Source organism: Zonotrichia albicollis, chromosome 1 (genome assembly GCF_047830755.1).
Source record: "Zonotrichia albicollis isolate bZonAlb1 chromosome 1, bZonAlb1.hap1, whole genome shotgun sequence".
Classification (NCBI taxonomy): domain Eukaryota; kingdom Metazoa; phylum Chordata; class Aves; order Passeriformes; family Passerellidae; genus Zonotrichia; species Zonotrichia albicollis.
Genome location: NC_133819.1, coordinates 68,982,822 through 69,010,243, shown reverse-complemented (window position 1 = coordinate 69,010,243; position 27,422 = coordinate 68,982,822). Strand labels below are relative to the sequence as shown.

Sequence of the window (27,422 nt, the reverse complement as noted above, 5' to 3'; positions counted from 1 at the left end):
CAGCCGTGGCAGCCGAGCTCAGCTGGGAGGCGCCTGCAGATCCCAGGTTCAACCCCTCCACGTCCAGCAACTGGAATTTCTCAGATGAATGCTCCTGCCCTGGAACTCACTCCCCTTGGCAGCTGCTCAGACCTTGAGTCTAATAACCTTCAGGGCACCATACAAACTTCCTTCATTTTGTTTAACCTTTGATTAACTGAGTTGCTTTTACAATTTTCTCTGGGATTGAGGCCTCCATGGCAAACAGGAGTGAGAAACAAACTTCTTAAGTTTTTCTGCTAAATACAGCAGGGCAACAAAGTACCCCCAGCTATGTAAAACAAAAAACAGTACTGAAATGTGTACAAGAAAACAACCTTAACATTGATAAACCTAAAAACACTGTCTGTAAAGAGCTGACTACTTCTGCTTGTCTCTTTGGAGAAGAAAACATTTCAGACACAGAGCAGGGATATTGCAAAGGGCCAAAATAAAATGCAGAATTCATCTCTTTAATCCTTTAATTTCTAAAAACACCTGCTATGCTAAGAATGCAAGAAAAGTATTTCTTTCTTCTCTGAGCAATTGCTAGAGATGCTGCAGAGCCATTTTGCAATTGTGCAAACAAAAGCAGGTGGTTTATCTGGCAGTCAAGCTGTGGGTATGATCAAAGTCTGAAGACTCTGGTGCTGGCACATGCATGATCCCCTGTGCTGCAGCTCACCCAGTCTCTCTTTCTATTCCATACCATGATTTTGTCATGAAGATTCTGAACCCCTTGCCCATGGTTTCAGATCATCTCCTGTCCCAAGTGAAGGGACAGCCTCGGGGAAAGACAGCCTAGCTAAAGGCTCATGTCCTAGTTGCCACGATGAAGCAGGGCAGGGGAGAGGTTTAAGACATTTTAAAGTGTTCCCTGTAATTTGACAGTTATTCATCATGTTCCAGCTCTCTTAGTGCCTCCAGCTCCTTCATAAGTTGGTATGTACCTGCAGAACTCCAAGGGTGTCTATGTAGCTGCAAAAGGTGAAAAGAAAAAACCCTGAGTTGTTCCCAAATCACTTCAAAAATAATTGGCGCGACTGTGGTGTTGAGGTTTGTTGAGCTTTTTCAAAAATCCTGACAATTTCTGTGGCCCAAAGCAGGGTAGAGCTGACTTTCAGAGTCAGCATGGTTGGAGCATGTTGCATTTCCTCAAAGATAAGAGAGAGAATCATTTCACATTTTGCCCGGATTTGCAGTAACACTGGAGGTATGTGAATCATGGCAATAAATGTTGCAATGCACAGCGGACTCCTGATTCAAAGTCTTCCCTTTATGAAGCTTTCCTATCTCTAAGAGAGGATGATGTAGCTCTTGGGTAGATCCCAGATGTGGGATCCCACTTCAGCACAAACCACACTGAGACCTTTGTGGCAGACATGAGTCCTCTCTTCCTGGCCAGATATGCAAACACAGCTCAAACCCGCTCCTCTCCTTTGGGTTGGACTCGGTGAGACCTGGAAAAAGGAAAAAATGAGCACTACAACTTTTCCTGCTTCAGCCATAGAAAAGGACAATCTGTGCATGGCTAACACCTGTTAACCCAACCATTAATGGTCCATGCACTGCACTTTCAGCTCTGCATATTTTCAGTTTGATCCCCAGTAGGGCAAGGTAGCGTCCACCACAGATATGGCCTCAGTGTTTTGGGGGAACCAGGCGAAACCCTGTGACTTCAGAATCTAGATCTACTTCCATATTTTGTAGCTACTGCCCAGGCCTGCTTTGCATTAATAGTTTTGGAAAACACCATCACAAGAAGAAGGGAAAAACAAAAGTTTCCTACTCTGTGTGATGAAGATCCCACTTGGGAAATCACCTACCCCACTACTCCTGCAAACAAGATGCCAGGCATAAATATTTCACCCAGCTGAAAGTAAATACAGATCCGTCTGCTAAACTGCAGCTCCAGACAAACAGAAGAAGGCTTAAATGAAGGTGTGAGACCAAAAATGAACTTCAGCAGCATGAGTAGGCACAGTGCTGGGGAGCACAGGGAAGCAGAGGCGAAATCATTTAGCAAGAGTACATGGTGGGAATTTGAGTGACTCACTGGAGCAGCAGCTTTCATTATTTCAAACCACTGAAAAACACCCTTGGTCCCCACACCAGGGTGTGGCTGCACATTTTGAAGTTGTCTCAGGTTTCAAGTGGTGGAGGCATCAGTGGGGCATCTGGGTGCCCCTGGGACTCCTTCCTCCCTGGCCCTTGATTCCCAGGCAGGGTGGCAGGATCTGCACATGTTCTGGAGGGCTGCCCACATTCCCGATGTTTCAGGCAAGCCATGTGGCAGGGGAAGGCAGCCCCCTGCCCGGGGTGCACCCCTGCAGGGATGCACTGGCAAGGGGATCACCCTGTGTGCTGCTGTGATGACAAAACTTTGATCTTCCATCTTCTGAAAAAAGTAAAGTGCTAGGAAGGATAGAGAGGGGAGAGGAGGTCACAGAGCATGTAACCACCCAGAGATATTGCCCACCACCTGGGAATCCCCCGAGCATAGGAGAGGGCTTCCTTTGCCAGAAAGCTCAGCCAGCTGTTTTCCCAAAGGGCTTGTTGGGGTTACAAGTATCTACACATAACAAGGAGCATCTTTTAGCCTGCTCTGCTTTATATTAAGGACATAGTAAGCACTTTCTGAATTCATTTAGTAACATCTTTCCTTCATTTCCCAAAGCCAGTCACCCACTGAAATTACTGACCTTAGTAAACACCAAAAAAAGAGTACCATTCTTTTCACAGAAAAGCTTGGCATTAGTTCCCACTAACAACTGCAGAATCCTTATGGAAGAAGCCAATTAAGCAATAAAGCACAATAAAGTACAGCCTATTACACTAACATAATAATTCACACCTACAGTATTGCTACTAGAATCACACCTGCAGTGTTGCATAAAGCCAAAAGCCAGGAACTGTTAAAACAAGCTAGCCAGTTTATTATTACAATATAATTTCTGCCTGGGGATACACTGCAGAAAAGATAAAATATTGGTATGTGCTCTTATTAGAGTGTGAACAAAAATCTGGGGTTTAAAAGGGAAATGAACAGTGGTTTAATAGTAAAGTCCGATGGAGCTTGATTAATTTAAAACTATACAAAGCCAAATGCTGAAAATGAGCTAGTGGGGTGGGAATCTGCAGCAGAACAGGAAAGGAGTGGATGAGGTGACACCATGGCATCTTGCATCTGGTCTGTGGCCTGCTATCATGGGGCAGGTATTTAGCTGACCTTAACTGAAGGACCTCATTGAAGCCAACAGAGCTATTATGTACATAGAGCTAGCTGCTGGGCTGGAAGTAATTTGATAGAAAAAAAATTAAGTGCTTAGTCTAAGTATCTAGCATGCTTTCCCTTTGAAACATCCCCCAGCGATAACTATCATAATTATACTTCCTTGCTTAGGTTGGTTGCAGAGGAATTAGGCAGCCATCACCCATTCTTGCTCTGTGAAGGGTTTCAGCTGTGTTAGAGGGATGGGACATGGCACTACTCAACCGTGTCAGCAGAAGGTCATTCCATCCTAAAGCACTCCTAAACAGGGAAGAACTAAATCTAAAAAGACCCAGACAGTAGAGACCCCTGTCTTATGGCACTCCCCAGATAGTTCAGAAAAACAAAAGAAAGGTGGTGTTTTCTTACAGCATGAATGGGGCTGGATGTTCCCATTTCCCTTGGTTATGACCCTAATTGGACCTGTTCCAGGATATAAGTGAGGGAGTGGTGCTCTGGTACTTGGGAAGTACCTTTTCCATTTAGAATTGTGGCCGGCCAGAGAGCAGATGTAGCCTGCTCCTGCTCCAACACCTGGCAGGTCCTGGGGAGCTGAATGCTGGCACTCAGTGCACCTGTAACAGTGCCTGAAGCTGCCCCTGGCATTACAGGCAAAATAAAGGCACTGCCCATTCCCACGCACTGGCTAAGAAACCTTCTTCTTACTGTGGGCTCCCTGGGCTGGCTGGGGCCCTGTGTCCTTTGGCAGGCTGGGGCACTGTGTCCTTTGGCAAAATGGGGCCCTGTGTGCTCCTTTGGCAGGCTGGGGCCCTGTGGGCTCCCTGGGCAGGCTGTGGCCCTGACTAACAAGCCCTGCAGCTTTTGCATCTCCTCATGGCCCTGACAGCCCAAGGCCTTGTCACCTGAGCCCTGCTGTCACATCCTCCTCCTGCCTGGCTTCCCTGGCCCTGCTTTCCTGGCTGCCTGACGAGCTGCCACAGAAACAACCTTCCCTTCCCTTCCCAGTGCTTGGACCTTGTCCCCAGGTGGCCCTGGGCGGCGATGGTCACACCAGATCTGCTGTGTGGAGGCTGCAGCCGCCATCCCTGGTAACACTTTAACTCTAAGCAGCCAGGCAGGCAGGTGAAAGGTCAGGGTGGTCTCTGCACTGCCCCTGCTGACAGAGTCCATTTCCCTGGTGGGGCACACCAAGGTCCCGCGTGCAGTCAGCCTCCTCAGGCCAGGTGTCCATCCTGCCCACGTCCTGGCCTGCATTCTGGATCCCAAGAGTACCTTTGGGACAGCAGCCAGGCATGATGCTTGCCCACCACCAGATGCAGAGCGCTGGAGGGCACTTGACCTCAAGCCATGCGCCCTAGCTGGCCCCTCAGATCTCCAAACCCTGCCAGTCTCCAGGAGTCCATGTGTGACAAAACCCAGGGCTCCAGGCACTCCCTGAGGAGCTGAACATAGAACCTGGTAGAAACCCCATAAATTACACTCCACAGAGTTATGCAGGATTACCACTAATTAGTTAAACAAACCTTACCCTCTGTGATTTCCATGGAGACTCGGTGGCCCCAGCCTCCACTGCTTCTCTTTGGAGCTGAGAAGTTATCAGGGGCACTTCCCTCAAAACTGGGTTGAATTGCAACATTTTTCTGTGGCAGTGTTTGCTTTGGTCTGAGGATTTCTGTGTGCAAAACAAACAACAACAAAAAAACAAACCTAAAACACAACAAACAAGTAGATAACTTCTAGGAACAAATTAATGTGTTTAGGGACCAAGTTGGAAGAAGAGGGTGAGGGGAAAAAAAAATAAAACAGTGAGGGACTTTAGAAATGCCTGGAACATGCCCAGAGCTTGTCCTAAAGTGAAACGGGTTGAAAAAGGGTCAGATCTTTTTCTTTCAAATTTGTATTCTACCTGTTTAAGTGGCTCCTTGAAAACTTGTAATAGTCAAAAGTGTGTTTCACTGCTCTGAAGTAAAAGAGTAAAAGTAATCTGGTCTTCCTCTGCTTTTTTTATGAAACATCCCTTTGCAAAAGCATATGCTGTGCTCTGTTCAGCTCCCAAGCTCCTCTACTGAGCTACCACACATACATACAATTATTTCTAAAACCTAGGAATACAGAGGAAGGGGAGTGACACTCTGTACACACTTTTTTTTTTTTCTTTAAAAAAGCCATTTCTAAAGATGTGGCAAGGGGGGGGGGAAGCGCAGAAAGACACATTTTTTATTAAAACCAGATGTGGAAAGAAGGGGGAAAAATTAAGTTTGTGCCAACCGGCATCAAGGAGAATTTTTGTGTTTCAGCTTCGGAGCTGAATCTGCAGCACGCCACGCCACATGCTGATATCCGTCAGTGTAATGACTACAGCATCTCAGCAGCATAACACTCCTGCCAGCAGAGAGAAGGGAGTTGGTAAACTAAAATCAACCTCCTCTCTCTGTCTATTACGGTATAACCTTTTGGACAGTTAGTGAGAACTGGTTCAAACTGTGCTGCCGTCCAAACTTCAGACCCATTGAAAAGACTGCCTTGGCCCCAGGCCAAAGTCCAGTGTTTTATTACCAGTCTCATGTCTTTCTCTCCGTTGCCTTCCATTACCCACTTATTTTCTTTAGCTTTTTATTTAAACTAAAAAAAAAAAAAAGAAAATAAGTATCCTTATAGTACAAGTGTCTTAACAGATTCTGGTACATGTCGCAGACCTCGTTAATTGATTCCACATCCAAAACAGAAGACTTGGGCTATTTTTGCTGTTCAAAGCTGTACATTGGCCAACATCCTCTGCATATAATTAACCCCCTATTTCCATGGAATCTCTGCATTAACTTATTACAGACTCGGCTGGTAATGAACTCCCGGGAGAAGTCCACACACAAACATTGGCCATTGGCTTCGCTGCCCACGTGGATTAAACAAAAATTAATCTCATCTATTTGGTTATTCATTTGGTGTCTTTAAATTGGAGGCATTTTTCTGCTTCGTTTGATACACACAAAGAAAGAGGGATCTGGCTACTGAACTTTATCCAGAAACATCCATGTGTGGAGCAGATTAATGGGAACTTTTCATACCCATAATAGCTTTACAGCAGCGAAGTAGAACACGCAGTTCTCCCTGGGTGACTATAATGCTCTGGGAGACAGGGAAAACAAATGTGGCTAGAAGATAGTAATGTTTTGCTCATCAAGTGCTGGATAGTTTAGACATCATTAAAGTGACGTGTTTAGAACTGAACCTGGGAGGAAACTCATATTTTGTTAATGTGGGTTTTTTTGTTTTGCTTTGGTTTGGTTTTTTGTGGTGCACTCAAACTTTTGCACACTGAAATAAAAAGAAGGATGTGACGGATAGAGATGTCCCAAAACAGCTGCTGGTATCAAGTGACCACATGTAAAATGGTAAAAGGGAATTGACAGGCAGACTGGTAGGGAAAAGAAGTGGAAGCAGCAGGGATTTCTGACTCTACCCGCTTCTCGCTGGAAATGGTGTTTTCTAAATAAAGAGAACAGAACAGATATTTTTATATGACTTGTAACTTAACTGGTAGCAACCACCTAGCTGAAATCCCAGAGAGCACAATCCCTCCTTCACCAGGCTTTGCACTGACCACAGCTCAGCCACCTTACTGCTGTGCTTTTCCCCATGGGATAAGGCAGGGTAAGAATAGCAGTGTCCTCTGGAAAATGCTCTGAGAGCAACTAGAGAGGAAGACCTTAAGTGGATAATTATAAATAAACTAACTCTACCTCTCAAACTCTGTCTTAAAAAGAGGGTGGTTCCTGGGTTTTGGTTGCAATCTTCAACAGCAATCATCACTATACCCTGTGGGGATCTCTCTGCTCCCTTAGGCTCACATGGAGGTGTCCTGAAGAGGTGTCATTGGGACCAATGGTCTCCCTTCCCTGCCATGGATACAAAAACTGCTTCTTGGCATTAACTGGCTTTGTCAGCTCAAAAGCATCAAGGTCATTCCATCTGTGCTAAGGAACTTCCTCAACCAGACCCTTAAAATTCATGCTCTAACTTTTGTGGACAGTATTAATCCCATTTCTTGCATGAGATCCAAATGTAGCAAACCTGCCTTTCCCGTAAATGCCCCTCCCTGCCTCTCATGTGATTTTGATTCTATTTAGAAAATACTCATTACTTGGAAAGGTATTTATGCAAATTTTCAGTTGAGGGTGTGCCACGTGCTGTGAAAACTCTCAGTACTGCCCAAGTCACCTCCTTGTACAATATTCCTGCTGTTGTAGGACATTGTGGAAGACAAGCAGAACTGGCCACATGCTTCAGAGCCCTCAGGATTTCCCCCAACAAGGACCCAGACAAATGCTCCTCTTCCCGCAAGCCAGGGATGGACCCACTCCAAGACCAGCCCCTCAGAAGTGGCCTGAGCAGACTGAAGGAGTACATGCAGCACAGCCCATTCCTCACAAGGGAGCTGCTAGCCAGGATCAATCCTGGACAGAACCTCTGCCTTTCTCTGCAATGCCATCATTTTCAGACTGAGCTTTACAGGCTCACCTAGCACTTGCTCAGGTGATTAAAGGTTGAGGTGGCAATTCCCTGCCTAACAGCACCCTAGCCAGCTGGATTAAACTTCCCTGGCACTTGTCTACATGCATCAAAGCCTTGCAGATGAGCAAGGGCAGATGGGTTTGGAGGAGGGTGAGCATAGTGGCCCAGCTCCTTCTTGGAGGCATCTCTTCCCTTTCCCCCCTGACCGTTCCAGCCAGCATCCCCCCAGGCAGAAGGGCTGAGGCAGCAGCCTGCTGTTCCTCCCCACATCCCCAGCAGCTGCTGTCCCTCCCCCTGCCACCTCGACATCCCACAGGCACAGTGAGCTACATCAGTGGGAGAGCAGCCAGGGATTGCCGGTGTACAGCAAGAAGCAAAAATGGTCAATGTGCCATCAAAAATGGTGAATGTGCCATCAAAAATGGCCAGTGTGCCATCTCTGCAAACAGGCTGGAGCCCCACAGTGCAGGAAGCACACATGGGTGAAGCCCCTCAGGGAGGGGGAATACCTGCCCTGCATCTCAGCCTTGCAGAGGGAGCAGCAGGAGCTGTGTACCTTGTAATACCTGTTTCAGATGCACCTGAACAGAAAGCATTCTAAATTGCTGAAGGGCCTGGGAAAAGAGAGAGCATTCACAGCCATGGCCTTAAGTGCTCTTCACCTGAAAACCACCTGCTGAGATGTTGCCATGACTCTCCTGGCAGTGCCTCCAGGGTGGTGTGTCCTGGGGTGACATTGCTATTCATCTCCTGCAGTTTGAAAGATGAGCAGCAGGACTGTGACTGGGTGCCCCATGCCTTCTGTGTTGTTGTTGTCAGGTTGGACAGGGAGTGGATAGGCTTTATTCATCCAACAAAGGTCTCCAGTCACTTCTGACAGGCTGCCACAACCTACTGGCTGACATCTCCTGCCGAAAAAGAAGGAGAACAGAAAGCAAAGGGTGTACAGAAAATGGAAATCAGGCTTGAGGACAAATACCGAAGCCAGTGAGGATGTGGCTGAGACCCACCCAGTTCTGCAAAGCAGATTTGCAAGTTCTTTTGCCACCAGTATTTAACCAGTCAACCAGTTCATCTAGTCAGCTACATCAGCAAGCACCTCTGCTCCAACCACAGCACTCTGGTCCTCCAAGCAGTTGCTGCTCAGCCCTGCTCAGGCACACCACTGCCAGCTGGAAACACACTGGCTCAGGTACTGAAGCTGTGCAAAAGAGCAGCAAGGCACAGGGGATCAGCTAGCTGCTGGAGGATGACACAAGTTCTCCAACACAGCTGCCCAGCTTGCCTTTTTCCAGGCACAGGGTGCCTTTTCCCAGGAACAGGGTGTCTCTGGCTAGATTACAGAAGGCAGAGCACAGCTAAGAAGAGGAAGCAAAGCAGAAGTGTCACGTATGCTCACTGCATCAAACCCAGCATATGAAGGACACTGCTGTCATTGACTGTACATAGATAATTTCTGCAGGCAAACACATCAGTTGGACGTGTCCAGGCCCATGTTCATTACCAGCTTGGAGATGAAGTTGGTGGGACTCCTGCAGTGCAGAATTACTTGGCTCATTGCTAGCACACATTCTCACATACGAGTTTTTGCACCAGAGTGCAAAAAACATTGTGTAAGAGTTGTGACTTTAAGATCAGGATTGCACCTAATCTAGCAGTCTTTATTTCACAGTTCCCATGAAAACAACAGTGCGATTGCCCTTTATTCAACATTTACTAATGCTTCTAAAATACTGGGAAGAATTTTGCTAATCATCCATTTCCTTACACTTCACAAAGGAGCCGAAATAAACCCTTAAAAATTAAAAGACGTGCAACAGCCAGTGGAGGTCTGTAAGCTGCACCAGTTAAGTAACCAGCCACCAGACTACAGCACAAAAACCTTTTCAAATGGAATTCGATAGCAGAGCATCAACTCCATGAATTGAAGATTGCTGAGCTGCCTCTGAGGGGTGGTTTTGCTGAAAGTCAGTGAGACCCTAGGGGAGAGATTTAGGGAATTCACTTCTCATTCAGCCTAAAGTATTCTCAAAGCAACTTGGACATCCACACCAATATCCAAAGCCTCCTGCTCAAGCACCCAAAATTCAGACCACCCACAGCTTGCACACACATTCAGGCCCCCAAGGAGAAGCGAGACTTGTCTAGTGGATCCAGAGTTTCCCACTTCTCTGCTTCTCATATTTCCTGACTCCATGGAAACTACCCTCAGCACAGGAGGGAGCTGCCTGTATTAGCAGGGAATGTAGCCTGGAGAGGAAGATGAGAAAGCAACTCCTACTGCTCTTCAGCCAGCCCCAACCATCCTGCAAGCTTTGCAAGGCTCTGCAAGGAAGACCATGAACCTCAGGGAGCCTGTGGTGCATGTGATTGCCTGGTGCCATCTTCCCAGGAATCTGGTGAAGGGCCAGCTGATGGAAACAGTGACCAGGCAGCACACTGGAAACTCTGGGGTTTCAAAGGCTTCCTTGAAGTTTGAAACTTGATGGCCTCCATCACACGCTCCCCAGTCAGACTTCCCAAGATCACCATATATTTTTTTTCTTTACTCTTTATGATGCTCTGGATAAAAGATACCAATCCATCTGTAATCACTGAAAAATAATATTATAAAAAATCCCAATAAGCTGTTGGGACCCAGTAATTTCTATGAATTACATTAAGTTCAGGAAAGAAAAAACAGGAAATTGATCTACAGTAAAGCAGACAATGCTGTGTCAGGAAAGAGTAAAACTTCCCTATTTATCAAGCTGGGAAATGTCAGCTGGGGTTTTAAAACCCAACCTTTATGTGTCAAAAAATGTAAAACTTACAGCAGAGCCAGGCTTTCAAAAGTTTATCTACACAGTTGCAAACCTTGTATAGACATGAGGAAGTTCTAGCAGCTCAACAAATACCACGATTTTTACAGTGAGTTATTCACGCCAGCTCTGTGAATGTGTATTTAATTTTCAGTTTATTTTGGTTTAGATTAAAATTGACTTCAAAATCAATTATTCTGGTTTCAAACCAAGTTGTCCACTTTGTAACAATTTTAAACTTTGCTCTCAGTTGTGGAAAATTACTTCCCCACAGAGCAGAGGACAGGACAAGTTTTATTTCACACCTTTGTTTATTTGTGAACTCCTGTGTGGAGCTAGTCTTATTTTAGAATAAAAGCACTCATGCAGGGACTCAAGTAACAGGAGAGTTAGAACTCATATAATTATTTCTGAACATTTTGTGTGCACACCAGCTTTGTATCACAACACCCATGCTGTATGCCAGCTCTGACGTCATGACATAACTTGTTGCAATAGATTATTTGGGGATTAAAACCAAAACAAACAGGTATTATAAGGAAAAAATATTGCCACATGAGGGCATGCTTCATCTCTTTCAAAAGCTTGCCTTTTCAACTCAAATCTAAGTCAAGTTATATTTTAAGACCTAGTTTTAGAAAAAGGAAAACTCAGGTTTTATTTATGATTTGCTAGGTTTGTAACATACCAATTAAGGGCAAAATTAGCACAAACTCTGAAAAGAAGCATTCTTTTCTTCCCTCTGTGGTCACACTATTTTCCTGTGGTGACAGCAGCATGCACTTTGGGCTTAGGGCAGAGGAGATGAACTATCTCAATGCATAATATTCGTGTTCTGTACCACGTTGTACAAAATGAGCACAGCACAAAATCCAAACACAAAGTTATGAAAGACATAAATTTCACCTTTTGCCCAACGGGAACAGCTTCCCAGCCGACCAGGCACGTCAAGGCAGAGGGAGGCACCTCGTACTGTTCTCTTGCAAAAGAAGGGCAGGGTTGCAGGGTTCCCCAGGGTTTCCCAGCTCCAACACACCACTGGATCAGACTCCTCCCAGAAAAGTCTGAGTCTGCAGCCCCTTGGCCGTGAGATTGCTGCCAAACCTGCAGCAGACCTTCCTGGGGATTCCTCAAGTCACATGGTCACCCCAACCAAGTGTTCCCTGCTAAGTCCCTCTTTTAGGCAAAACTACCATCATCGAGCTTTCAGAGCCTACCAGGTCATTTCTGCTACCAGCCCAGAAATTAATTAGGTCTGCAGACCATACTGCAAACAGGCAGCAAGAGGTTAATCTGTCCACCTAGACAGCTGCACCAGAGCAGGAATCCTCAAGGCCACAAACATTCTCTGATCCTGAAAGGAGGATTTTGGACCCATGGTGGAGCACAGTGATTAATTAGGAATCCACAGCATCCAAGTGTTTGAGTCACTACAAGTAATTTTTCTTCTAGTGAGTCAGAGTATCTGCATATTCTTGCTTCCTGGAGACTTGAGTACTTAAACATGCAGCATCCCATTCTGGTATCACATCTGTGTCATGGAAATGATTTCACAAAACATTAGGATTCTCCCAGCTAATTCTGTTCTCTAGTCTATATCCACTGATTCTCAACATGCTACAGGATCTGGCTTGAGGTGATTTGTTGAAATCAAATGGGAGGGTGTTTTCCCACATTCCAGAGGAGCAGGGTCACACACAGAGTTTCAGAGCCTGCCACTCACCTGGCCTGGGCTCAGCCATTCCTGCCAGAGGAGCACCAGCTCCTGGAGCCTTTATCCTTGGCTGATGCAGGGAAGCAGGAAGCTGCAGAGGTTCTCACAGCACACGGCTGCACAATTTTAGAAGTCTGAGCTTGTGCTGACTAAGATGTTCACACTACTGACGATAAAAGCCAGCTCAGAGGGGAAATCTTTCTTCGGTTTCTCCTTTTATCCAAGAGATGTAAATTCACTGTGTGTGTCTTTCACCACCGCACCCATGCTCCAAGATTACTTCATCTGGCCACAAAAAGACAGACGAAACACGAATGCTCCCATGCTTGTGAAGACAGGTGCAGTAAAAGCCTTAGGTGGAACAGTGAGTGAGTTGAGAGATGGGCTTTTAATCCGATGATGTGGAAAATACTGAATTCCCACATATTTTTGTTGTTGTAAACATCTTTCAATCACAAAACTGAAAGATGCCAGCTTTATGTTCTCACTGTAAAATATCACAGGAAAATGCCTTCTGGTATTAGATGGAAGCATCACAGGTATTCTGTGCTAATGGTGACTACAGTTTTACTCTTGCTTCTGTGATTGTACCAAAAGTAGTTTTGAATTTATACCAGAGCACATAAATACTTGGACATTTACATTTGCACTATGCCCCTGGAGGGGCAGACCTGAAGGAACAAGAACCTTGATTGTTTAGGCAGGGATCAAGTTTCTCCTTATCTCCTTTGCCAAGCCATGAACTGCTTTTTCATGCACCTCCTGGCTTCTCCACCAGTTTTTGCACCGCAGCCTGAACCCACCCATCCTCCCAGGCCACCCCTGCTCCAGAGTCCTGCAGCTCCTGGTGGAGCTGTAACCAGACCCCCTGCCAGCTGGCTTTGGCTGCTGCCCCTTCCTCAAGGACTTTGCACAGCCAGGAGGTCACCAGGACCCAGAAGGGCTGCACTGCCATTTGCTAACTGTTGGAAAGAGAAACGGGATCCCCCAGAAATAAAAGCAAGGGCAGGGACATGATCAGGGTGTCCTGCTGAGTGCTAAGGGAGAAGAGAGGCTTCCTGCTCCCTTGCCCAGCCCCTGGTACACACAGCAGCAATGTTATCTGCACCTCTGAGCATCCCAGGCTTGCCTGGCATTGGGAGATAAAGGAATTCTATCATATCTTTCAAGAGGGACAGGCTGTGTGAGAGGTGGCCTCTCAGAACTGGCAGGAAAAGGCCAGCGAGTGTGTGGGAGCAGGAGTGAGGGACACCTGAGTCACACAGGGTAAGAGCAGCCTGGCACAGGCTCTCACCCAGCTGGGGCAGCAGGATGGCCCTCCCACAGCTTCCTCTGCTGAGCAGGGTTCTGCACACAGGAATGAACTCTGGCACCCCAGGAACCACCTTCCCATCAGGCAGGGAGGGAGGTGCAGAGAGCAGGGTGAAAGGGACTGTCAGCCTGAAGAGCACACCAGGGAGACAAGTAAAAATGATGGAGCTGAGCCTAGTAAATAACAAAAAAAAAGAACAAAGTGAAAATAAATACAGCGAAGTAAAAAAATAAATCCAGAAAAAATAAAGGGGAAGGAGAAGTAGCCACTTTTCTTACTGACTCCTGCCTCAGCAGCACAGTCCTCTCCTAGCTCATGAAAGGACAAGATGGGTCGCACAGGGCTTTTTCCCTGGAGGAACATCACCCAGTGGACAGATCCCACAGCAGCAGGAGCCTTTTGTGGGCAACAGAGGAGCTGACCTCCACCCATAGTGGCCAAGGAGGCTGCCCCACAACCAGGTGGGTGACAAAGGGGCCTCCACTCTCCCTGGACTCCTTGGACCCATCTCAGCCTGACCCATACCACCATTTCAGAGGTGGCTCTGGCTGGGAGTCAACAGGAAATCAGCACCCCTATCAAAGGCTGGAGCAGCTCAGAGGCCACAGCAAGCTCCCTGGCAGAGCTAGTGCCACTACTACTCCCAGGAAAACATTTCTTTTTTCAGTTCATGCCCTCCTGAATTAGGCAGGACAAGGACATTTGACATCACCTGCTCATCCAGGTGGCCTGTGCACATCCCTGTGTGGGGACTACCACCCAGTATAAAATCTTCAGGGAACAAAAGAGGGCACTGGAGATGTCCTTTTTCCTATGTCCATGGCATTGGCTGGCTCACCAGCTTCGCCAAAACACACTAGTAGGACACATGTAGCAGGGGAAGGATGCAAAATCTCCAAGTCCTTGATTTCCTCTGAGCCTTGCTGTTGTTTCTAACCAGCCACCACTTCAGCAGGTGGCATTCTAGCCTGTGTGCCAGCATGTGCACTTGGAGGCGTCTCTGCCAAAACCTTCCCTTTCTTCACATCACTGCAAGCATGGCCTGCCTGGGGGGGGTTCCCTGAGGCCTGAAAAGGAAGGGAAACAGCAACATTATGCTTAAAAGGCAAAACACAGCAGGATTCAGGCACTGAACTTCCTTTTGTGCCACTGAAAATCTTATCCAAAGTCCCAGCAAAGGCAGGTTATACAAGTCAAACCTGCCCACACACAGGCACTGCTGTCCCAGGGACTTTTGCCCCACTCACAACAATAAATCTGTTTGCAAAGCACCAGCTTCCTGCTCCAGCTTCACCACTTGTTGCAGCATCAACAAGCCCCTCCCCAGTTGCAATGCTGCCCCTTGCCACTCATCCCCTCTCCTGACTGGATCCAGCAGGACAACATCCTGTCCATCCAAAGCATCCCCACTGCTCCACTGACCATTCTCCCGCAGCAGTGGTGGCACCGGTGGCCCTTGGGAAGCTGCCAGGCTCCACGTGGCCACGGCTGAGGTGTGTGAGCACATTTTGCTTGCAAAAACCTGCGGCAGAGAGGCAGCCAACAGCTGGGCTGAGAAAGCTGCTGCTGCTTGCCAAGTCTACATGGTCGCCATAAAAAAAAATTGCCAGGCTTTTCATGGAGTAAGAGCTAAGCACGAGCTCCCACTTCAGCCCAGAGACAGCCGCGCCTGCTTCTCTCGCTGCGGAGGAGAGTTCCTCTTGGACTGCACTACAGGCATAAGGGAAGGAGCACACGGCAGCAATCATGGGAGAGTGGCAAACAGCCATCCCAACTGCTGGTCACAAAGCTGTCCAGCAGCTGCAGAGAGAGGAGGGGGGAAATGAGCCAGAGGGGGATGGAGTGGAGGAGGAGGGGAAGAAGCTTTAAAGATAGGCAGATTAAGGGCAGCCCCTCAAATGAGTCAAAACTCACTGAGACGTGGTTACAACTCCCTGTTGAGCAGGAGGCATCCACAAATTAATAAAAAGGAATAAAACCTGGACAGCTAGGAAGTCGTAGTCAATCAGATTCATACATATTTAACAGGGACATTCATGTGAATAGAGGCCTGCCTGTAGCATGCTAGAAACAAGTCACACTGCCTGGGAGGCTCACACAGAAAGCTTTGCTCCAGGCCAGCATGGGACAGAAAGTCAGGGAATTGTTTGCTGTGCTCAGGGAAAAAGCAGCCCTGATGTGAACAGAGAAGATGCACATGCTGGAGAGGTGCAGGGGAAAGGTTATCTCCCGTGCTGGTGAGGTGCAGGGAAAGGGCATGCTCTCTGGACCCTGACCCAGGAAGGACAGGACAGACCATGCTCTGTTTCACAGCTGAAACCCGCCTCCTGGCACACACTGCGGGGACAAGCAGGGCTGCTGCCTGTGGAGCCAGGGCAGCTGAGCTGCAGCCCAGGAGACAGCACAGCTGCTCAGGGCAGCCCCAGGAAAAAGCTTTAGCTCTTGTTTTCTGGTCCAGAGCTCTCGCTGTCAGTGCAGGAGCACGGATTTGACAAGAAGCCCCAGAAAACTTCTTGAAACATGTGCTGGGAACATCACTGATGTTAGGAGGGATGGAGGGATCACATCTCCTTTAGTCTCTCTAGCAATGGTCTGGATCTAGGCTATTAAACCTATTGCCACACATCCTGGTGGGTCCTTTGTGAATTCAAGCCTAAGAGAACCACGCTGCATCAAATAACATAACTTCTGCTGCACCTCTGCCTGGGCACTGGCTGAACCAATGCCCTTGCACAGGGCTCTACAATGGCATGTCCTGTATCAGAGTTGTTCCATGGGCAGCTCTCAGCAACCTTGGCATTTGATGAGAATCCATTAGTATAAAAATGGTAAATCCAAACTGAGTACCACTGGTTTGGGAAGTGTCATCAAACAGAGCTCCTCCTGCCTGCTGTCCTCCATTTTGCAACCATTTGGAACACAAAACTAATTGTTACTAAGGTGAGGTCCCTCTCTGTCTGGCACAGCCTGTCGCAGGAGTTCTGCAACCCAGGCTGTGTCCTTGCTGACACCTGCTCAACCTCAGAAACCCTCCAGGGGTTTGCACAAGCACAACTGGCTGAACTTTCCAGTGAGACACGGGAACACAGACACTCTCATCCCACAGGAATTGCTGCAGCCCTGCTGACATGGAGGCTTGTAGGTGGTGTTTCCAGAGCAGATTTCCCTCCCTCCCTCCTTAATGTGGAGGCTCTCCCTTGGGGCAGGAGCAATGGCTTCGGTCCACCCTGTCATCTGTGGCAAAAAGGCATCAGCCAGACAAGGAGAGGCTCTTATCGAACAGATGGGAGGCAGGACATAGCTGAAGGAAAAGCGGGGTGCACACCTACAGCACATGACAGTAGTACGTGATATGTTCCAGAGATACAGGGAAATGACGGTTATGAAAGAGACAGGAGGGGAAGGGAATGAAAAAACAGCCTTTTGGCCCAAGTCCAGGGGGGAAGGTTCATTTCTGTCATCAGATTAATGGTTCAGCCTGGGGAGAAATGCAAAAGTCACCAGGTCCTCCCTTCCCAGAGAGGGAGAGCAGGGTCAAACACAGCAGCACCTTTCCTCTCCGTGTGCACACCACCTGCCTCAGCCTGACCCGAGGCAGGAGCTGTCCTGAGCTGCCAGCAGAGCTGGGTTTACAGAGAACAGCAGTGGCCTGGTGAGCCCTGCATCAGTAGGGAATCAGAAGTACTTTTGCCTCAGGCCATACAGTAAGCACAGTAGGAACCAGTCTTCATGCACCAGATATATTACATGGATGCCACATATCCCATTTGGCAGCTCCCTCATAGATTGCAAGCTTCTGGACAAAGGGACTCCAAACTCTCTGGATCTGGCACAGCACTCACTGGGCTTGAATTTAGACATACATTCTTGGCCAGCAGCCCTGAGCTCTGGGAAGAAGCATCCTTTTTCCCCCTCTCCTCCCTCCTTCCCACTCCTGCCCCCAGACGGAAGGCACATTGGATCACTCCTCTTTGTGAGTAAGGGAGTGCTCTTCTTCTGAAATAACACCCTCTGCATGGGCGGCTCTGCTGGTCCTGCTCGTCTCAACCCACTAGGTAAAGAAATCTCTGCTGCAATACTGTTGTGCTGGAATCAAAATGCATCACAAAATCCAGCTGATTTGGTCAGGATTTTCCCTAAGGAGCAAATCAGGAAAACAAGGAGTTCCTGGTAGAGTGCATTGAAACATTACACAGCATGTTTAAATGCAGCATAGCTGCTTTATTATTCCTATTTCAAAGCTATTCTAATTGTAATTTTTTCTCTTTGTATTGCATTAGGTAAGCTGCAAAACTCAAACTAAAGCTTCCAGTTATTGAAAAAAAAAGTTGGAAGTAAGAAAACTGAAGATTTTAAAATTTGCTCAATCAAATTCTGAACAGTAAAAATCCTTAATAAAACCAAGCCTAAATATCAATCTTCACCCTTGTATACATATTAACCATTATTTGAATGCAGTTCTCAGCCTGTGAAATCCCCTAGTGTAGATAAGCCCTTAGTACTAGGTAGGATGATGAAACTGCTGTACAGTGTAAGAAGCTGCTATTAAATTATTGTAACTCCAGTAGGGGATTCTACAGCAAGTACAACATTTAAATTTTTGAAAACATAAATATATTCTACCACCAATAAAAGTAGGCAGCTAGGAGAGAAGCTGCTATCTATACATCATTATTTACAGGTTTAGGAGTTATATAATCTTAAGTGACATTTCTCACCATTCATCCTCCACACAACATTTCAAAACAGGCAAACAACTTCAGCATCCTGTTAAGTATATTCTCATGTGCATGTCTTTAGTCCCATTGGTCTCACAGGTGTAAATTAGGGCAGGATTTGGCCCATGATATCCATAGCCCAAAAGAGTGACTGCAAATCCTTAAAGGAACAAGGGGGAAAAAAGAGACAACAGCCCTAAAACAATTAGTGAGATTAGAGACCAAAGAAAAAAAATATGTTGACTAAAGCAATGCTATATATTAGCTTGACCCTAAGTAAAACCTTAAATACTGGCTGGTAAGTTCTCTGTTGAAATCACTGAACTGAACACTAAAATAAAAGCCAGTTTGGAGGGGGCAGCAGCTTCAAACCTACAGAAAGCAGCTTTACATACCAACCACAGGCAGCAAGTAAAGATCACTGTGTTTAAGCAGAAATTGCAGGAAGTGTGTGGGTGGCAATAGCCATCCTCCACACTAGAGTTTAGTGGAGGACACTGTGACCATTCCTGTGGCTGGTCCAGGAAAATATCCATGCCGTGGTGAGATACACTGCCAAGATGCATCCCTGCTTTCCAAGGGCTCAGCAGCTGGACTTGGGATGAGCCTCTCCGATTTGCCAGGGCCTGAAACAAAATTAGACGAGCCAGAAATGAAAGGTGAGATCTTGGACCAAGTACAATAGATCTTGGATCCTGTACAAAAGTCACAGAGATCAGATGTCACCCAGTGATTAGGGGAAGTTGGGATAATATCAAAGATAAGGTAGGCCAGCTATGTCAAGAGGAAGAAAACTCCTTCAGTTATAGCCCAGATTTACAAGTCAGAAGATGCAGTTTATGCTCTTGACAAAGCTGAAAACTTCCTGTGACATCTTAAGCAAACTAGTTTGCTCCTCAGTCCAACAGGATAATAATTTACACAGTCCAGAGCTTTCCAGTAACTGAAGTGCACTGACTGCTTGCAACTCCGAAGGAGAAAAGTGCTCTTTCCTTAAAACACAGCAACACAACCCTCCCAACATCCATCTGCTGAGCACAGTGGGAATGCCCTCGGTGGGGTACCACACACAGCCAGCTCACACGGATGTAAACCGTATTTTAGTGCTTGCTCCTTAGTCCCAGCTTCCTATCCCTTATAACCATCTCTATCCCACCACATTCTTCGTGAATGGAAACTATTCCTATCACTATACTAGAAATAGCCAAGTAAACAGGAAAAATCCCAGAAGATTTGCCAGCAGGTGCTGTGGGAGGGGAGAAGGCGCCGGTGACCAGCAGCTTTGCCAGCCGTGTAAATGGCACCAAGCACATCATTTTAGCCACCTCTCTGTCAAGAAAGTCAGAACCACAGAGATTCCTATTTAGAGAAGGCTTTCCAACACACTGTTGGCTCTTATCTCAACCCAGCATTGTTCATGCTATTCATCACAGGCCACGACAGAAATTATATCAGCATCAGCAGCAACCAGGGTAGCAGAATATTCTGCAAGGAAAAAAAACAACCAAGAAAACCACCAGTGTTTACCATGAAATATGTCAGTTGTTCTACAGTTTCCAGCTTCCAGTTAGGGTTATTTGGCTCTCAGCTAATGAAAGAACTTCGGGAATATCGGCTAGAAGGAGGGCAGCATCCAGATGTATTTGACAGGAGTAAAAACCTATGTAAGCCCTACGTTTCTTGTCTAAAAGTCACCACCCGAGAATAGCTTGTGATCTAGTTATTTTTATTCAGAGAAGAGCCTGTGCCTTGAGTTTGGATCAGAGTCCAAATTCCGCTAGAGTTTCAGGCTGTTGTTAAGGTAGGATGCTCCAATCTGGCCCAGTTGGAAACAGGATGACCAGTAAATTAGAGATCTCATTTGGAGTTAGGCTCAGAAATCAGAGGTGGTCCATTTTCACAGGTTTGTGTCATACAATAAAGGAGCAGTTGTATATGAAAAGTAGGGGTTTTTCCTCAAGAAATTAGTAATTTAGGAACTGTGCTCCTGTATCCACATTTCAGAAAGGCTGCAGGTTGTTTCATGGATACTGGGACAACTCCTGAGTCTCACCAGTCCTCAGAGGTTACCATTTGATAAAGGAGAGCACATTTCCCTAGCTGAAAATCGTTGTGGTGAGTACTGGCAGGTGTCTCTGTGTTAAAGCACTGTCAGCACACAGACACATTTACCATTAGGCCACACACAGTATTATAGCTTGCTCTGTTTTTTCTGTGCATGCACCAAGGAATCTTTGACAGTTTTCTATATTTTGGGATGTAGAAAGCCTGTAGGAACTAGAGGATCTCTTAAAAGCCACCTGCCCATTTTCTTCCTCCTTCCTCCCATTTATCAATGATCCCTTGAGTACAGGAGCTTTCTTCATTGCCCCAACTGGATATTCTTGAAGATTTTATTATAACTCACTGGTTCAGCTTTAACCACAGTGGTAGTAATGTAATTAATATCAATTAATGTAATTAATATCAATTTCTTGTAAATGCTTTGTTAGTAAATCTGAAAAATAATTATCTCTTAGTTACCTGGGCTTCTACCCCACTGTGTACCATCCTAGAGCCTTTGCTTACACAGGAGGCTGACACAGGTCCAAATACACTATTTTAGTTGCTCATGTAAGAAATAAATACACCACACATATTTTACACACATGCTTGGCACAAAATGTAGAAGTGCACATGCACATGAAACAGGAGTAATAATACAGTCTATTCCAGCAGATGCATCCAGTCCCAAACACGTCTCCAGACCTGTAGGAGGCAATGCAGGAACTGTCTGTGTTCTGTGGGAAAGAACTGAGCCACTTTCTCTCCTCTCCCTCTTTTCTAAAACTCAGGGTAAAGCAGTGTTAGTAAAAGCGTTCTCTCTTAAACATAAGGAATGTCTGCTGGCTTAACAAGCACCACCTTGCCTGCACTTAGAACTATCTGAAAGGCTTCACCTGACAGATAGGAAGACCTTGGACAACCTTTTCTAAGAACAGAGCAAGGGATAAAGATGCCATCAGCAGAGGATTGGTAGCAAGCATCTGGAATGGCTGTAAAATTTCCAACCAGCTCAGCTGTTTGAAAATAAATGCCATCCACAGCCTTATGGAACTGAGCTGGTACATCTTCAGACATCCCTTACATAAATCTCTTGTACACTCAAAGAGATTTATGATAAACACTTGCTCTTTCCTTAACCTCCAAAACCTTTTCCACCTGCTGAATAACTCAAGAGTCTTTCCTCTCACCCAGCCTGTTCAATATCTATATAAAGCCTCTGGAGAAGATTCAGTGGCACCATAGACTGACTTGTCAGCAGTACACATATGACACCCATCTCATCTCCACATTATCTTCTTCACCTCCCATGCAAATAACACCATTACTCAACTCTTCAAGGGCTTGACTAAGATCAGCAAGTGAATGAAGCTGGCAGAAGCTGAATTGTTGCAAGAGCCTGGGCTGACGATGATATAGGAAAGTATTTTACACTTTGATAATGTCCATTGCTGGCATTAGGACTAACTGAAGATTTAATCTGGATTCCATCATCCTGAAAACCCCGTAAGCGTTGCTGCAAAAGCTTCAATCCTTCAGCACAATTTCCAATCAGATAACTGAAAAGATTGGACTTGGTCCTTATGCTTGATTTCTACAACCTAATGGACTTAGAACAACCCATGCAAGAGTGCTTCTGGCCATTTACTCAGCAGCACAAGACCACCGAACAAGCTTAAGCTCTGCTCTTTGCTCTGCTGACTGCTCAGTCCCAGCTTAAATTCAAGGGTTTGCTCTCATTTTCAAAGCCTTCATGACTTTAGCAAAAATTGCTTTAAGGGCATCCACACCCCTGGAACATGACACCTTGAAACCTGACAGTAACACTGCTCTGTCACAAAATAAATGCCCACTTTGGAGGGTGTGTGCACCAGGGACAGATGTCCCCTGCTGCCTAGGACACAACCTGCAAGAGACATCCATAAATCTCAGAAGTGCAAGAACAAGAGAGAAACTCCAGGACATTTTTTTCCTTTCTCTGTTCCAGCTGTACCAAAACCATCAGCATGAGCAAAGAGCCCATGACTGAGAGACTGGAGGAAGTCTGACTTCCAGGAGAGTTCCCTGGTGTCTGATGAGGTGAGCTGGGCTGGCAGCATGTTGATGCTTCAGCACAAACAGGCTCTTTCTTGTACACATCTGCCCCTCTCTTTCAAACTCACAGGAGCTTCACTTTCAGATCCATATTCTTCTGTCAACAGGCTCAAAGTTTGGTGGAGATGAGAAAGGAAGGCACATGGCATCACATATACAGACAGACATACATAGCATGAATTCAGATGCTTTGTTTTACCAGGAAAGGGTTATTGGCATAAGCACCATATGTAAAAAATAGGAGAGGAAATGAGAAAGAAGGATGTCAAAGATGTCTTGTGTTCATTCTCATGAGCTCATAAAATGATTGCAGGCAGATAGATAAAGGTATACAGGAACATCTGAGGAGTCATTGCTTTCCAACACACCAGTAACAGCCAGCAACTCAGAACCTGGAGAGAATCCTGCAAACATTTCCAAATGACAAATGAGTCATGATAATGATAATTAGATCTGACAGAAATTTATTTCCTCCTAGAACAAATCCAAAGATTGCTTTTCAATTATATGAGATGCAAAACAAGGCAAAAAGTTGAGATACCACCAAAATATACCTGAATTCATGTCCATAACTCACTGCTGCACAGGGAGAGGATGTTGTTTTAAAGTTGCATGTCCATGTTACTTTTTCATTTCCTGACCACTGCTCAGTTGCAATGCATCTAGCTATGTTTAAATTCCCTGCCAAGGAAAGTAAAGCAGTGGTGCCCCAGTAGGGGAACCAACCCCACACGTATCTATACATTGTGCAGAATAAATGCCCTGACAGTGCAGAATTATCATGATGCATCTAGCATTCCATGAATCCTCCAGCTGGTCTTGCCTGGGAGGAAAAATGTGCATGTATGAGCAGGGATACTGTTCAGAGACACCAAAACAGGTTCATAATAAGTCATCCTGTTTTCTTCAGCACAAAAATAAACCCATATCAGGTTGGGGTTTTTTTCTGACAACAACTGGCAGTAACTTTGTGCATTTCAAATGCAAAGTAGACAACTTTTCAAATGATTAAAAGGTGTGTGAAGGTTGAAAACCTTGGAAGTCTTGCCAAAGTTGATAAAACTTTGCTGAAATGTTGAACAAAAGTTTCCATGAAATTTTTACTGCAACAACCATTCAACTTGAAATCTGCCTAAATTTGTTCAGACCTTTGGGCTCATCTGACAAGAAGTAAGTGGCCAAACAAACCATCACAACTGAAACTTGGAATCACCAAAGAGGCCCATGCCAAGCCTCTGCCTTGGTGGGGCTATATCTTGTCAGGCTTTTCCAGTGCTTGATTCCAGCAGCAACATTTGGGCTGGCACATCATGACAGAGAGACAGCATTTTTGTGTTACAACTGAGAAAACAAGCAAAAAAATAAAACCAAAAATTATGTCAGTTTCATCATTTGGTAAGGCAGCTAGCATCGTCATGGAAGTGTCCAAATTTTAGTGCAAACCATCCTCCTCCCCATTCTCTCCCAAGACTCTTATCTTCTTTTCTTAAACCGACAATTCAGAAAACAGCCAGAGTGCTGCTTCTTTTTCCCCTGTATGCTCTGCCACGCTTGCACATGTGCTTATCCAGTAACAGGCATCACTAGTGAAATGGGATTACGCTGCCCTGGTTAAGCGCATGAGCACAGCCCTGGGTGGGGCTGCTGGAGGATCAGCTCTTAATAAGGTGTCCAATTTATAATCTAGCAGGGCGAAGAGCAACTGGCTCTCAGAATGAATAGCTCTTCTGTCTCACCATCTCCTGAGGCTGGCTGCTGGGCCGGCCCGCCTCATCTTTTTTTTTTTTTTTCTCCTCTGTGTTTCTCTGATGCTGTTATTCTTTTCACTAAGTTTTTGCTGGAAATATAAAGAGGAAGGAAGACAACGAGTACCCACCCGTATCTGGTCACACACTGCAAACTGCAGCAGGATGAGCAAATGAGGATGAGCTCTGCTGGAGTAACAGGCTACAAACCCTTGCTATTTACTTATTCCAAGAAAGTTTCGTTTCAGCCTAGGATCCTGCTCTGGGAGACCGCCTTTGTGCCCAGCGATGTCTTTAAAAGGGATGCTGCGCGCAGGACGGGACAGCGGGCACGCCCAGGGCGTGCAGCCGAGGGCCGGGCGGGATGCGGAGCCGGGCCGACGCTGTCCCCGCCGCCGCTGTCCCCTGTCCCCGCCGCTGTCCCCGCCGCTGTCCCCGCTGTCCCCGCCGCTGTCCCCTGCCCCGCCGCCGCTCGCTGCCCACGGCCCGGGCGCGGCCCCGCCGGCTCGGAGGCGCGCACGGCGCAGCGCCCTCTGGCGGCGATGGGGGGCGGCGCGGGCAGCACCTGCCGGGAGCGCCCGGCCCGGCCCGGCCGCCGATCCCTGCCCCGCTCCCGGGACAAACCCGCACTCACCGAGCGGCCGGCGGGACACCGCGCCCGCTGCAGAAACACCCCGCGGGAAGGCCTGGCGCAAGGCGTCTGCAAAGGCTGGCGGTGACACACCCGAGCATCTCTTCTCTCCCAAGCGGTTCTCTGGCCAAAGATTCCCCCTGTCCCGGAATGCTTGTCGCAGAGCCTCCCATACCTTCAGGAGGCACGTTTAGTAGATTTCCTTTCCATGGCGATGAACTTTTCCAGCCTCTGACAAAGCACACATCTGCAGCGTGCTGCAGTCAGGAAGGGCTGCTCCTCAGGAGTGACTGCTCCTTGCTACCCACCATCCTCCTCCCTTTCTGACTCTGTGCTTGCACTGTGTGGTGTAGAATGACCTGATTTCCTGTTTGCAGCACTTAAACAAAGCACAACAACAACAACCCTTAAATACTTTCTGAAAGTACCACCTGAACACTTTCCATCATTCCGTGCTTCCCCCCTCGCCAAAGCAAAGTGAAAGGTGATACCACCAGCCGCTTGATCAATCTCTGTCAGGGTCGGGGGCATCTGGCTCCCGTAAGATTTTTTATAGTAGGAGTCTGTTTCTAGGACCACTGGCTCTTCTGCAGCAGGATGCTGTTTTCCAGATCTGATTTAAGCTGAGCTCCAAAAGACCACAGAGAAAGAAGAAGCGGGGAGTGTGCACCCAACTTCCTGGAAAAGACACCCGAGGCTGCTCCTGTAGCCTCCTGCAAGCACACCCCATCCTCCCCAGCCCTGCAGCTGGTCCCAGCAAATGCCGACCCTGCGCTCCGCAGGCACGGGAAGAGGCCCGCAGCTGGCCTGGGGAGCCTGCCTGGTTTCAGCAGTGTTTTCAATTACTAGCCTGCTCGACAGCCACATCGTGTTCTGTGAGAAATGCTGAGTGTCACTAGCAGTCTCTCGGTCCAAAATGTTTGGGAGAGCCACTGTTCTGTCCCCAACCTCACAGGGACTTCGCATCTGGGAGGAATGCCTGGGATGGAGAACACAAAAGGACAAGCTGGACTGGAGCACCCATTATGCCATTGAAAAAAATGAAAATAAGATGTCAACAACTTCTATGGGCCTAATTGTTTCTTCTCAAACAGATTGTTAGCTTATGTGAATCAGGGTAGCTCTACTGAGTAAACCAAAGAATGGAAGGGGGGAGGGGGATAGCCTTGGGATCAGAAAGGCACAATATGGGTCTTTATCCCATTGCTTGCTGGCTACTGAGTAACATTAACTTCTTGCCACCCCACCCACACACCCCCAAGAGATAGTGGCAAGAGAGATGCAGACACAGAGGGCAGTAAGACTGCCTCAGTTCCTGCAAACACAGCCACACAAGGACACCTGAAGGACTGGGGCTTGACCCCCTCTCTCTGCACCTGCCCTTGCTGCTCAGCTCTGCCATCAAACCGAACCACACAAAACTAAACTGACTGAAAAACAGAAACTGTCCTTTTCTGGGCCAGATTTCTCCACTGAACTGGTCTGCTTACAGCCACATGCACTTTGGACCAGGTGTAAAGATAATACAACTACTTTTTTCAGTATTTGAAGAGTACATCAGACTGCAGCCTGGTGAAACACTGGGAAATCCCACAGTGAGCCACAGACTAGGAAGCTGTACTTTAATTTCAGCAAAACAAAGATCAGGCACTGAGTGAGTGATGCAAAAGCACCTAGTCAGATTTCTCCACTGGACCTTCAAGGGAAAAGAGGTAAAACATCAAGCACAAAGGGCAGCCTGACTTCTCCAAACACAAAATCAGGACAAGCCAAATCCTGTCCAATTGCACAACATTAAAGAGTGATTCTGTGCTCTCTTACCTTATGCTAAGGGAACAGCAGTGTTCTGACCTGCAGTGATTTATGTGTAGCAAATTCGTGCCATAAACAAGTGAGAGAAACCAAAATCTCATGCCCTAATCCCTGAAAGCAAAACAAAATTCTTTATGGTCAGTAAGCCTGCTGATGAAGGAGGTTATGCTTATTCTTATTTGAATCCAATAAAAATATCCAAACAAGAGAAACGATGCTCCAAGAGCTTTTCTCTGTTACATTTGCAAATAATGTTTAAAAAATAATTAATCATTCCACATGCTTTATAAAAATTAATTTACCTTGATGTCTCCCCAGCTGGACAGGTGTTACTTACTACCTCCAGTGAACGTAGGAGCAAGCTGAGTAAGACAGACCTGGCCCTGTTTTTTGAAGTAACAACTCATTTTCAGCACACTTCTATATACAGGCAGCTTCTGTTCATTTTGGCTAGAGCTGTAAGTGATTAATACACATGTAAGACAGATTCTGGATATCTCAAGCTACAGCCCTAAAATGAAAGCCCATGCTCAAAAATGTGATCCTAAATGACTTGCCCTTGGCTGGGCAAGGCAGGGAATCTGTTGCAGGATCAGGAAAATAAGCCAAGTCTTTGGATTCCTTGGGGCTTGTCTCCACAAGAAAAGTAGGGAAGCATCACAAAGTTGTAGCACGCCAGGAACATTCTCCCCAGGTGGACCCTTCGGTGTTCACTGCTTTCAAAGAGCAAATTTTAACTCCTCCAAAAATTCTTCCCTTCCCCCACGAGCACAGAGAGACCCACTTCTCA

At 46.7% G+C, this 27,422-nt stretch overlaps 1 long non-coding RNA gene across 5 annotated transcripts; it reads right to left on the bottom strand.

Annotated features, from left to right (window-relative positions):
* Positions 1-486: 486 nt before the first annotated feature.
* On the bottom strand, positions 487-25,417 carry LOC113458568 (uncharacterized). Of its 5 annotated transcripts, XR_012580948.1 has the most exons (6): positions 24,321-24,669; positions 19,835-23,785; positions 12,287-18,933; positions 8,425-8,670; positions 4,779-4,922; positions 487-1,478 (listed from the first exon to the last, which is right to left on the bottom strand). It is a non-coding gene; the product is annotated as an uncharacterized LOC113458568 (long non-coding RNA). The 5 variants fall into 5 exon arrangements; XR_012580949.1 differs by lacking the exons at positions 12,287-18,933; positions 19,835-23,785; positions 24,321-24,669 and adding an exon at positions 24,996-25,417; XR_012580946.1 differs by lacking the exons at positions 12,287-18,933; positions 19,835-23,785; positions 24,321-24,669 and adding an exon at positions 24,824-25,415.
* Between the last annotated feature and the right edge of the window lie 2,005 nt (positions 25,418-27,422).